We start from the raw sequence: 12,117 nt of genomic DNA, 5'->3' as shown, positions 1-12,117 counted from the left end.
TTCCAGGACCCCCCGCAGATACCAAAAAATGCGGATGCTCAAGTCCCTTATTTAACCTGTCTCAGTGCAGTGGACTTCAGGATCTGGTGGAGGTCGGGACCCGCCGCCCGCAGTGTTTTTGTTCCACTGACAGAAAACGATCACAATTGAACATAAAGTGGAAATGATAAAGTGATCGGAAAGCAGTGAAACGCCATCGGTCATTGGAAAAGCTTTAGGCTACAGTCGGTCAACGATCGGAACAATTTTAAAGAATAAAGTGAGAATAATGGAGCACATGAAAGGCCCTGCCCTGATGAAAGCTACAGTTATTACTAAGCAACACAGTAGTTTAATTATTGGAATACATACGTTTCTTAAGTGTTTTATATGCATAGAAAGGTAAAATATGTACTATATACTAAGAAAAATGTTTGACTAACTGACGCTAAATAATACCAGATGTACCTGTTCCGACTTGGAGAACTTCCGGTTTTTTTTTCGATTCTGATCTGCGGTAACATATGAGGAGCATTTGGCAACTTTGGACCTGTACTCACTGGAGTTTAGAAGAATGTGGGGGACCTCATTGAAACCTACTGAATGTTAAAAGGAAGAGGTAGGGTAGATGTGGAGAGGATGTTTCCGCTGATGGGCATATTCAGAATGAGAAGGCACAGCCTCAAAATTGAGGGAAGACCTTTTAGAACATAAGTAAGGAAGAATTTTTAGCCAAAGAGTGGCGAATCTGTGGAATGCTCTGCCACAGACTCTGGTGGACCCATGGGTATATTTAAAGTAGAAGTTTGATAGATTCCTGATTGGTCAGGAAATAAAAGGATATGGTGAGAGGGCAAGTGTATGGTGTTCAATGGGATCCAGGATCAGCCATGATAAAATGGCAGAATGGATTCAATGGGCTTAATACCTTAATTCTGCTCCTATGTCTTATGGTTTAACATGAACTGTATATTTATTCCCATTAGCTCCTGAACACAGGCATTTAGCAGTTCAGGCTGGTGTATTGATAAGACCAGGCCTTTTAGCACACTGTCAACCAAATACATCTATACAATGATTTAGTAGTTTAATGGTTGCAATTGCTTCATAAAATTCCTTTTTGCAAAGTTCATTTACTTTAAGTTACCAGGCACTGTAGTGGGATTTGAACTCATGACTCTTCGATTAGGAATTTTTTTTTAATTAGTTTTTTTAAGCATTTTCTACATCGCTACAGATAGAAAAAAAACACCAAATCAAAATGAAGAACATTAATACAGTGCAAAAATAAACATACAATATAATACAAAAGAAGATAATTGAGAAAGCACCCAAATTGAAGTCATGTAAAATTAATATCCTCCCCAAGCCCCGCAACAATAAAAACTCCTGACCAACCACAACACAATATAGAGAATATAAATCAGGACAATCAAACCCCCAAAACTGTAAATACACTTAGCAACAGAAGATATTAATGCCTACTACCAAAAAAAAAGGAGCTGAAAGCAAGGGTCCGAGAAAAAACCTTAGTTAAGAGGAAGGTTATGAAAGTACTCGATAAAAGGTCCCCAGACCATATGGAACTTTAAATCCGAATTAAGAACTGAAGAATGAATTTTTTCAAGGTCTAAGCAGGCCATAATATCGTTAAGCCATTAAGCATGCGTGGGTGGGGCAACATCTCTCCATCTAAGGAGGATTAAACGTCTGCCAGGAGAGAGGCAAAAGATTATATTCGACACTTAGTCGAACTCAAACGTAAATCTGTCTCACCCAAAAAACCAAACAAAGCAATTAAAGGGTTAGGTTCAAAGTGGTGATTCAGAATATAAGATAAAGTTATGAAGACATCTTTCCAAAATTTCTCCAAGCTAGGACAGAACCAGTACATATGAATGAGAGAGGCCTCGCCCCTTTTGCATTTATCACAAAGAGGAATAATATTAGGGTAAAATCGAGATAATTTAGATTTAGACATATGGGCTCTATGAACAATCTTAAACTGTAAAAGGCAATGGCGAGCACAAAGAGAGGTTGAATTAACCGATTTGAGAATCGAGTCCCAAGTCTCATCAGATAAACAGATATTCAAATCATGCTCCCAAGCCATTCTAATTTTATCCACAGGGGCACGCCGTAAGAATGCTAATTTATCACGAATAAATGATATTAAACCTTTACCCAGTGGATTAATAGAAAGAAATAAATCCATAACATTTTTCTCAGGCATTTCAGGGAAGTTAGGAATTAAAGGATTAATAAAGTGTCTAATTTGGAGATATCTAAAAAAATGAGCATTAGGCAGATTGAACTTAGCAGAGAGCTGTTGAAAAGATGCGAAGCGATTATCAATAAAAAGATCTTCAAAATGTCTAATGCCTTTTCTATACCAATCATGGAATGTTGAATCATACATAGCAGGTAAAAAAATGGTGATTATGTAAGATAGGACTAGAAAAGGAAAAATCATAAAATTTCCTAAACTGAGCCCATATTCGCAAAGTTTGTCTAACAAGAGGATTAACAATTAATCTGGACAAACTACTAGGGAGTATAGAGCCAAGAAGTGCAGAAAATAGATAAATCTTCAGTGGAGCTCAACTCCATTGCCACCCAATTAGGGCACTCGGGTTGGCCATGGAAAAAAGACCAAAAGGTAGCACAACGTATATTGGCTGCCCAATAATATAAACAAAAGTTAGGTAAGACCATGCCACCCTCTTTTTTAGATTTTTGGAGATAAACTCTATTAATTCTAGAACGCTTATTCTTCCACTGATATGACAAAATAATAGAGTCTAAGGACTCAAAAAAAAGATTTAGGAATAAAAATTGGAATTGATTGAAATAAATATAAAAACTTAGGGAGAACATTTTAACAACATTAATACGACCTACCAAAGACATAGATAGAGGTGACCATTGTGACAGACTTGATTAGGAATACTAACCCCCAAAGCCCAACCACAATGCTGCAGTAACCCAGCAGCACTCACAATCCATGGTATCGGTCATTATTAAGTACTAGTAACACACTTTCTTACATCCAGGAAGGGCCAGGGCAGATAGTGAGACAGAATACCAGAGGGGGAAGAGGAAATAGATGGACCAACACTTTGGCTGGGGATTCAGTCAAGCTGTTGAGAATGGGAGAGGTAGCACTGATGAGAAAGGTGAGGTCCACAAGAGAGTTCATAGAACTTAGAACACAGAAACCCTAGAGCACAATACAGGCCCTTTGGCCCACAATGCTGTGCCAAACGTATCTACTTTAGAAGTTACCTAGGGTTACCGATAGCCCTCTATTTTTCTAAGCTCCATGTACCTATCCAGGAGTCTCTTAAAAGACACTATTGTATCCGTCTCCACCAGCAATGCCGGCAGTCCATTCCACACACTCGCCACTCTGAGTAAAAAACTTACCCCTGACATCTCCTCTGTACCTACTTCCAAGCACCTTAGAACTGTGTGCCCTCTCAGATTAGCCATTTCAGGCCTGGGGAAAAAGCCTCTGACTATCCACACAATCAATGCCTCTCATCATCTTGTACACCTCTAACAGGTCACCTATCATCCTCCTCCACTCCAAGGAGAAAAGGCCAAGTTCACTCAACCTATTCTCATAAGGCATGCTCCCCAATCCAGGCAACATCCTTGTAAATCTCCTCTGCAACCTTTCTATAGTTTCCACATCCTTCAGGTAGTAAGATGGCCAGAACTGAACATATTACTTCAAATGGGGTCTGACCAGGCTCCCATATAGCTGTAATATTACTTCTTGGCTCTTGAACTCAATCCCACGGTTGATGAAGGCCAATGTATCACATGCCTTTTTTTTTTGGTAATTTATTTTTTATTGAAGTTCATCATCAAACATTTCCATAAAATATATTTCAGATATTGTACATACATATCATATACGCCACAAATCTCCACATAATATTTACCTGAGGTATACACCTATAGATAAGAGAGGAAAGAAAGAACAAGCGAAAGGAGAAAACTATGTACAAGTAGGGAGTGATTTTTTTTTACAACATATTCATTGATTTGTGAGAATAAAATCAGGCCTATGAGGCGTTATGTAGTTAAAACATTTTTCCCAGTATGAATCAAATTGTTCCAACTTATGATTAACAGATGCTGTTATCTTCTCCGTTTTGTAAATGTCCATTGTAAATTCCACCCATGCATTTAAGGTTGGGCTCTCCTGTGATAACCATTTCCTAGTAAGAGTCTTCTTACCAGCCACAAGCAGTATATTCATTAAATATTTATTTTAGTTTGAGTACTGTTGGGGAGGACAACCTACCCGGGGAAGCAACAGTGGCCGTGCCTCTGGCACAGAGTCCGGCCCTGTGGCTCAGAAGGGTAGGGAAAGGAAGAGGAAGGCAGTAGTGATAGGGGACTCGATAGTTAGGGGGTCAGACAGGCGATTCTATGAACGCAATCAGGAGACCCAGATGGTAGTTTGCCTCCCTGGTGCCAGGGTTTGGGGTGTTTCTGATCACGTCCAAGATATCCTGAAGTGGGAGGGTGAGGAGCCAGAGGTCGTGGTACATATAGGTACCAATGACATAGGTAGGAAAAGGGAAGAGGTCCTGAAAGGAGAATATGGGGAGTTAGGAAGGAAATTGAGAAGAAGGACCGCAAAGGTAGTAATCTCAGGATTACTGCCCGTGCCACGCGAGAGTGAGAGTAGGAATGGAATGAGGTGGAGGATAAATGTGTGGCTGAGGGATTGGAGCAGGGGGCAAGGATTCAAGTTTCTGGATCATTGGGACCTCTTTTGGGGCAGGTGTGACCTGTACAAAAAGGACGGGTTACACTTGAATCCTAGGGGGTCCAATATCCTGGCGGGGAGATTTGCTAAGGCTACTGGGGTGACTTTAAACTAGAATGGTTCGGGGGTGGGAATCAAATTGAAGAGACTAGGGGAGAGGAGGTTAGTTCACAAATAGAGAAAGCTAGTAGACAGTGTGTGAGGGAGGATAGGCAGGTGATAGAGAAGGGGAGCGCTCAGACCGAAGATGTAGGGGAGAAGGAAGAAAAAGATAATAAAGTTGCTTTCACTGTTAGGGATGAACAGAGAGAAAGAGGTGGAGAGTTTCTTAAATGCATCTATTTTAAAGCTAGGAGCATTGTAAGAAAGGTGGATGAGCTTAGAGTATGGATTGATACCTGGAAATATGATGTTGTAGCTATTAGTGAAACATGGTTGCAGGATGGGTGTGATTGGCAACTAAATATTCCTGGATTTTGTTGCTTCAGGTGTGATAGAATCGGAGGGGCAAGAGAGGGAGGTGTTGCATTGCTTGTCAGAGAAAATATTACAGTGGTGCTTTGGCAGGATAGATTAGAGGGCTCATCTAAGGAGGCTATTTGGATGGAATTGAGGAATGGGAAAGGTGTAGTAACACTTACAGGGGTGTATTATAGACCACCTAATGGGGAGCGAGAATTGGAGGAGCAAATTTGTAAGGAGATAGCAGATATTTGTAGTAAACACAAGGTTGTGATTGTGGGAGATTTTAATTTTCCACACATAGACTGGGAAGCCCATTCTTTAAAAGGGCTGGATGGTTTGGGGTTTGTAAAATGCGTGCAGTATAGTTTTTTGCAGCAATACGTAGAGGTACCAACTAGAGAAGGGGCAGTGTTGGATCTCCTGTTAGGGAATGAAATAGGTCAGGTGACGGACGTATGTGTTGGGGAGCACTTTGGGTCCAGTGATCACAATACCATTAGTTTCAATATAATTATGGAGAAGGATAGGACTGGACCCAGGGTTGAGATTTTTGATTGGAGAAAGGCTAACTTTGAGGAGATGCGAAAGGATTTAGAAGGAGTGGATTGGGACAATATGTTTTATGGAAAGGATGTAATAGAGAAATGGAGGTCATTTAAAGGTGAAATTTTGAGGGTACAGAATTGTTATGTTCCTGTTAGGTTGAAAGGAAAGGTTAAAAGCTTGTGAGCACCATGGTTTTCAAGGGATATTGGAAACTTGGTTCGGAAAAAGAGGGAGATCTACAATAAATATAGGCAGCATGGATTAAATGAGGTGCTCAAGGAATATAAAGAATGTAAAAAGAATCTTAAGAAAGAAATTAGAAAAGCTAAAAGATACGAGCAAACACAAGGAAATCTGCAGATGCTGGAAATTCAAACAACACACACAAAACGCTGGTGGAACACAGCAGGCCAGGCACAATCTATAGGGAGAAGCACTGTCGACGTTTCGGGCCGAGACCCTTCATCAGGACTAAATGAAAGGAAAGATAGCAAGACATTTGAAAGTAGTGGGGGGGGGGGGGAAATGTGTAATGATAGGAGAAGACCGGAGTGGGTGGGATGAAGCTAAGAGCTGGAAAGGTGATTGGCGAAAGTGATACAGAGCTGGAGAAGGGAAACGGGAGGCCTCAGGAGAAAGGGGGGGGGAGCACCAGAGGGAGATGGAGAACAGGCAGGGTGATGGGCAGAGAGAGACAAAAAAAAACAAACAACTAAATATGTCAGGGATGGGGTAAGAAGGGGAGGAGGGGCATTAACAGAAGATAGAGAAGTCAATGTTCATGCCATCAGGTTGGAGGTTACCCAGCCGGTATATAAGGTGCTGTTCCTCCAACCTGAGTTTGGATTCATTTTGACAGTAGAGGAGGCCATGGATAGACATATCAGAATGGGAATGGGACATGGAATTAAAATGTGTGGCCACTGGGAGATCCTGCTTTCTCTGGCGGACCGAGCGTAGGTGTTCAGCGGAACAGTCTCCCAGTCTGCGTCGGGTCTCACCAATATATAAAAAGCCTCACCGGGAGCACCAGATGCAGTATACCACACCAGCCGACTCATAGGTGAAGTGTCGCCTCATCTGGAAGGACTGTCTGGGGCCCTGAATGGTGGTGAGGGAGGAAGTGTAAGGGCAGCTGTAGCACTTGTTCCATTTACAAGGATAAGTGCCAGGAGGGAGATCGGTGGAAAGGGATGGGGGGGACAAGTGGACAAGGGAGTCATGTAGGGAGCGATCCCTGCGGAAAGCAGAAAAGGGGTGGGGGGGGGGGGAGGGAAAGATGTGCTTGGTAGTGGGATCCCGTTGGAGGTGGTGGAAGTTATGGAGAATTATATGTTGGACCTGGAGGCTGGTGGGGTGGTAGGTGAGGAACCCTATCCTGAGTGGGGTGGCGGGCGGATGGGGTGAGGGCAGATGTGCGGGAAATGGGAGAGATGTGTTTGAGAGCAGAGTTGATGGTGAAAGAAGGGAAGCCCCTTCTTTAAAAAAGAAAGACATCTCCTTCATCCTGGAATGAAAAGCCTCATCCCGAGAGCAGATGTGGTGGAAACGGAGGAATTGTGAGAAGGGGATAGCATTTTTGCAAGAGACAGGGTGGGAAGAGGAATAGTCCAGGTAGCTGTGAGAGTCTGTAGACTTATAGTAGATATCAGTAGATAAGCCGTCTCCAGAGATGGAGACAGAAAGATCAAGAAAGGGGAGGGAGGTGTCGGAAATGGACCAGTAAATTTGAGGGCAGGGTGAAAGTTGGAGGCAAAGTTAATGAAGTCGACAAGCTCAGCACGCGTGCAAGAGGCAGCGCCAATGCAGTTGTCGATGTAGCGAAGGAAAAGAGGGGGACGGATACCTGTATAGACTTGGAACATGGACTGTTCCACAAAGCCAACCAAAAGGCAGGCATAACTGGGACCCATATGGGTGCCCATGGCTACACCCTTGGTTTGGAGGAAGTGGGAGGAGCCAAAGGAGAAATTATTGAGAGTAAGAACTAATTCCGCTAGACGGAGGAGAGTGGTGGTAGAGGGGAATTGGTTAGGTCTGGAATCCAAAAAGAAGCGAAGAGCTTCAAGACCATCTGGGTGGGTGATGGAGGTATATAGGGACTGGACATCCATGGTGAAAATAAGGCGGTGGGGGCCAGGGAACTTAAAATCATTGAAAAAATTCCAAGCTTGAGAAGTGTCACGAACATAGGTGGGAAGAGATTGAACAAGGGGGGATAAGACAGTGTCAAGGTATGCAGAAATGAGTTCAGTGGGGCAGGAGCAAGCTGAGACAATAGGTCTACCTGGACAGGCAGGTTTGTGGATCTTGGGTAGGAGGTAGAAACCGGAAGTGCAGGGTGTGGGATCTATGAGTTTGGTGGCAGTGGGTGGGAGATCAGAGCTGATAAGGTTGGTGATGGTATAGGAGACAATGGCCTGGTGCTCCTTAGTGGGGTCATGGTCAAGGGGTAAATAAGAGGTGTTATCAGAGAGTTGTCGCTGTGCCTCGGCCAGGTAGAGGTCAGTACCCCCGACAACAACAGCTCCCCCCTTATCAGCAGGTTTTATAGTGAGGTTGGGATTGGTGCGGAGGGAGCGGAGAGCAGAGTGTTCGGAAGGAGTGAGGTTGGAATTGGAACAGGGTGCAGTGAAGTCGAGATGTCCCATCGGCAATTGGCAATAAAGAGATACAAGGTTGCTTTGGCAAGTAAGGTGAAAATAAATCCAAAGGGTTTCTACAGTTATATTAACAGCAAAAGGATAGTGAGGGATAAAATTGGTCCTTTAGAGAATTAGAGTGGACAACTATGAGTGGAGCCGAAATAGATGGGGGAGATTTTGAACAATTTCTTTTCTTCGGTATTCACTAAGGAGAAGGATATTGAATTGTGTAAGGTAAGGGAAACAAGTAGGGAAGTTATGGAAACTATGACAATTAAAGAGGAGGAAGTACTAGCGCTTTTAAGGAATATAGAAGTGGATAAATCTCCGGATCCTGACAGGATATTCCCTAGGACCTTGAGGGAAGTTAGCGTAGAAATAGCAGGGGCTCTGACAGAAATATTTCAAATGTCATTAGAGACGGGGATGGTGTCAGAGGATTGGCGTATTGCTCATGTGGTTCCATTGTTTAAAAAGGGTTCTAAGAGTAAACCTAGCCATTATAGGCCTGTCAGTTTGATGTCAGTGGTGGGTAAATTAATGGAACGTATTCTTAGAGATGGTATATATAATTATCTGGATAGACAGGGTCTGATTAAGAACAGTCAACATGGATTGCAAAATTAAAATCTCTAAGAGAAGATAGGTCCCAATCCCCCTTTTCCTTGACTAAATGCAAAGTTTTGAGATGAACTCTAGGCCTTTTACCTTGCCAAATATATCTTGGTAACATTTTGTTCCATACATTGAATTGAGTTTGATTAATCTCTATTGGTAGGATCTGAAAGAGATATAATAGTCCTTAAACTGAGACTTAAAAAAAGGAATTAGGTTCCATCTTGTTATATCTTCCTTAATTTTTTTATATATAGGCTGATAATTTTGCCAAATCTTTTGGCATAATGATGCGCAAATATTTGAGAGACTCTGTTTGCCATGCCCAGGGATATCTACTTTCAATTTCTCTTGGTGGGCTACAGATTTATGAAAGTAATTGGGTTTTATCTATGTTGATCTTTTATCCTGATAATTGACCATATCATTCAAAGGACGGCATCAATTTAGGTAAAGCGTATGTTGGTTGCCCTAGATAGATCAAAATGTCATCCACGTAACAAGCCAATTTATGCTCTATCCTTTTAATAGTAATTCCCCTGATATCTTCATTTTGTCTGATGTATTGAGCTAATATTTCCAGATATAATGCGAAGAGTAGTGATGACCTTGCACAACCCTGTCTCGTGCTCCTTTCTAGGGTAAGACTATTTGATAAATATCAATTGATTCTAATTCTAGCAGTAGGATTGTCATATAGTGTCTGTATAGTTTTAATAATTGTGTTATGGAAACCAAATCTATGTAAAACTCTGTAAAGAAAATTCCAATCAACGAAATCAAATGCCTTTTCGGTGTCCACACTTATCATTATTGCTTCAATTTTGTATTTTTGTACATGATCACTATTGCTTTGATTTTTTTTGTATATGATGCACTGTATGCCTTCTTAAGCACACAGTCAACACGCGCAGCAGCCTTGAATGTCCTATGGACTTGGATCCAAAGATCCCTCTGATCCTCCACACTGCCAAGACTCTTACCATCAATACTATATTCTGCCATCACATTTGACCTAACAAAATGAACCACTTCACACTTATCTGGGTTGAACTCTATCTGTCACTTCTCAACCTAGTTTTGCGTCCTATCAATGTCCCACTGTAACTTCTGACAGCCCTCCACACTGTCCACAACACCAACCTTTGCGTCATCAGCAATTTACTAACCCATCTCTCCACTTCGTCATTTACAAAAATCAAGAAGAGAAGGGGTCCCAGAACAGATCCCTGAGGCACTCCACTGGTCACTGACCTCCATGCAGAATATGACCCATCTACAACCACTCTTTGCCTTCTGTGGGCAAGCCAGTTCTGGATCCACAAAGCAATGTCCCCTTGGATCCCATGCCTCCTTACTTTCTCAATAAGCCTTGCATGGGGTACCTTATCAAATGCCTTGCTGAAGTCCATATACACTACATCTACTGCTCTACCTTCACCAATGTGTTTAGTCAGACCCTCAAAAAATTCAATAAGGCTTGTAAGGCATGACCTGCCCTTGACAAAGCCATGCTGACTACTCCTAATCATATTATACCTCTCCAAATGTTCATAAATCCTGCCTAATCAGGACCTTCTCCATCAACTTACCAAGCACTGAAGAAAGACTCACTGGTCTATAATTTCCTGGGCTATCTCTACTCTCTTTCTTGAATAAGGGAACAATATCTGCAACCCTCCAATCCTCCGGAACGTCTCCCATCCCCAGTGATGATGCAAAGATCATTGCTCATGAGGGGATCTACCCAAGGCCTGGTAGCATAGCGGTAAGAGCATCGCTTTACAGTACCAGCAATTACTGATCAAGGCTCAATTCCCATTGCTACCTGTAAACAGTTTGAATGTTTTTTCTGTGACTGCATGGGTTTCCCCCAGGTGCTCTGGCTTCCTCCCACATTCCAAAAAGGACGTACGGTTAGAGTTAGTGAGTTGTGGGCATGTTCTGGTGCTCCCGGAAGCATGACAACACTTGTGGGCTGACCCCAATACAAAATGACGTATTTCACTGCATGTTTTGATGTACATGTGACAAATAAAGCTAATCGTTAAAATTTTTTTAACCTTTAAAGATGGTTCCCCAGTCCTGTGCTAGAGCTTCCTCCAGAAATAGCACAATTAAAACATGATTGTCAATTAAAACATGAAAACATGAATATCCAATGACAGGCACACCTCAAAACATGAGCTGATTCCTGAGGCCACACTCTGCAGCACTATTACAAGGCCAAAACAATGTCTCCACTCATGTCCTATGTGGAAATCTTTTCACTGAAAACTTGAGTACAAGTGTGTGGCTGAATTTCTAGAAAGGTGAAACGTGGCCACAAAAATTTATTTTGTAACATGCACAAAATGCTTGAGGAAACCAGTAGGTCAGGTAGCATCTGTGGAGAGGAATAAACAGTCTAAGTTTTGGGCCAAGACCCTTCATAGATGCTGCCTGACTTGATGAGTTCCTCCAGCACTTTGTGTGCTGCTTCAGAATTTCAGTATCAGCATAATCTCTTCTGTTTATGACTGATCTTCCTATGTGTGGCACTGATTAAAAACAAAGCAGCTGAATTACAAGATTGCAGTGTTTTGGGAGTGCACTCTTCAAAAAGGTCTAAGGTTTCAGATTCACTGCAATTTCCAGTGGAAAAAGGAAGAAAAATGTGAAAAAATTATAGAGATTCTAGAATCTCAGCCTGAAACATGGACTGTTTATTTCCATCCACAGATGCTGTCTGACCTGCTGAGTTCCTCAGCATTTTGTGTGTGTTGCTTTAAATATACTTGTGATTAGATTTATGTAATAGCCCATCAACAAAGGACTTCTGTGATTAGAAGGGTTTTCCAGCAGAGATAAGTTAGTTCAGCACGTAGAGATGTTGCTGTAGTTTGTAGACAGGAGAGCATGTCATGTTCCAGTGGCAGCGCTAAAGGAAATGTTGAAGGAGCCCAGACTGAACCAGATTTATTATCACTGATTGAAATTACATGAAACTTTTTGTTTCGAGGAAAAAGTATAGTACAAAGACATACAATTGCTATAAATTGTAACTTCTTCCAGCATTCTGTATGTGTTGCTCTGGATTTC

At 42.0% G+C, this 12,117-nt stretch overlaps 1 protein-coding gene across 5 annotated transcripts in view; it reads right to left on the bottom strand.

Annotated features, from left to right (window-relative positions):
* LOC132385078 (palmitoyl-protein thioesterase ABHD10, mitochondrial-like) overlaps positions 1-12,117 on the bottom strand; it is a 148,505-nt gene that overhangs the window by 86,037 nt on the left and 50,351 nt on the right. The gene's annotated exons all lie outside the window — the stretch shown is intronic.

This window comes from Hypanus sabinus, chromosome X2 (genome assembly GCF_030144855.1).
Source record: "Hypanus sabinus isolate sHypSab1 chromosome X2, sHypSab1.hap1, whole genome shotgun sequence".
Lineage (NCBI taxonomy): Eukaryota > Metazoa > Chordata > Chondrichthyes > Myliobatiformes > Dasyatidae > Hypanus > Hypanus sabinus.
Note: the sequence above shows the minus strand (reverse complement) of the source record. Positions and strands in the feature narration are given on the sequence as shown.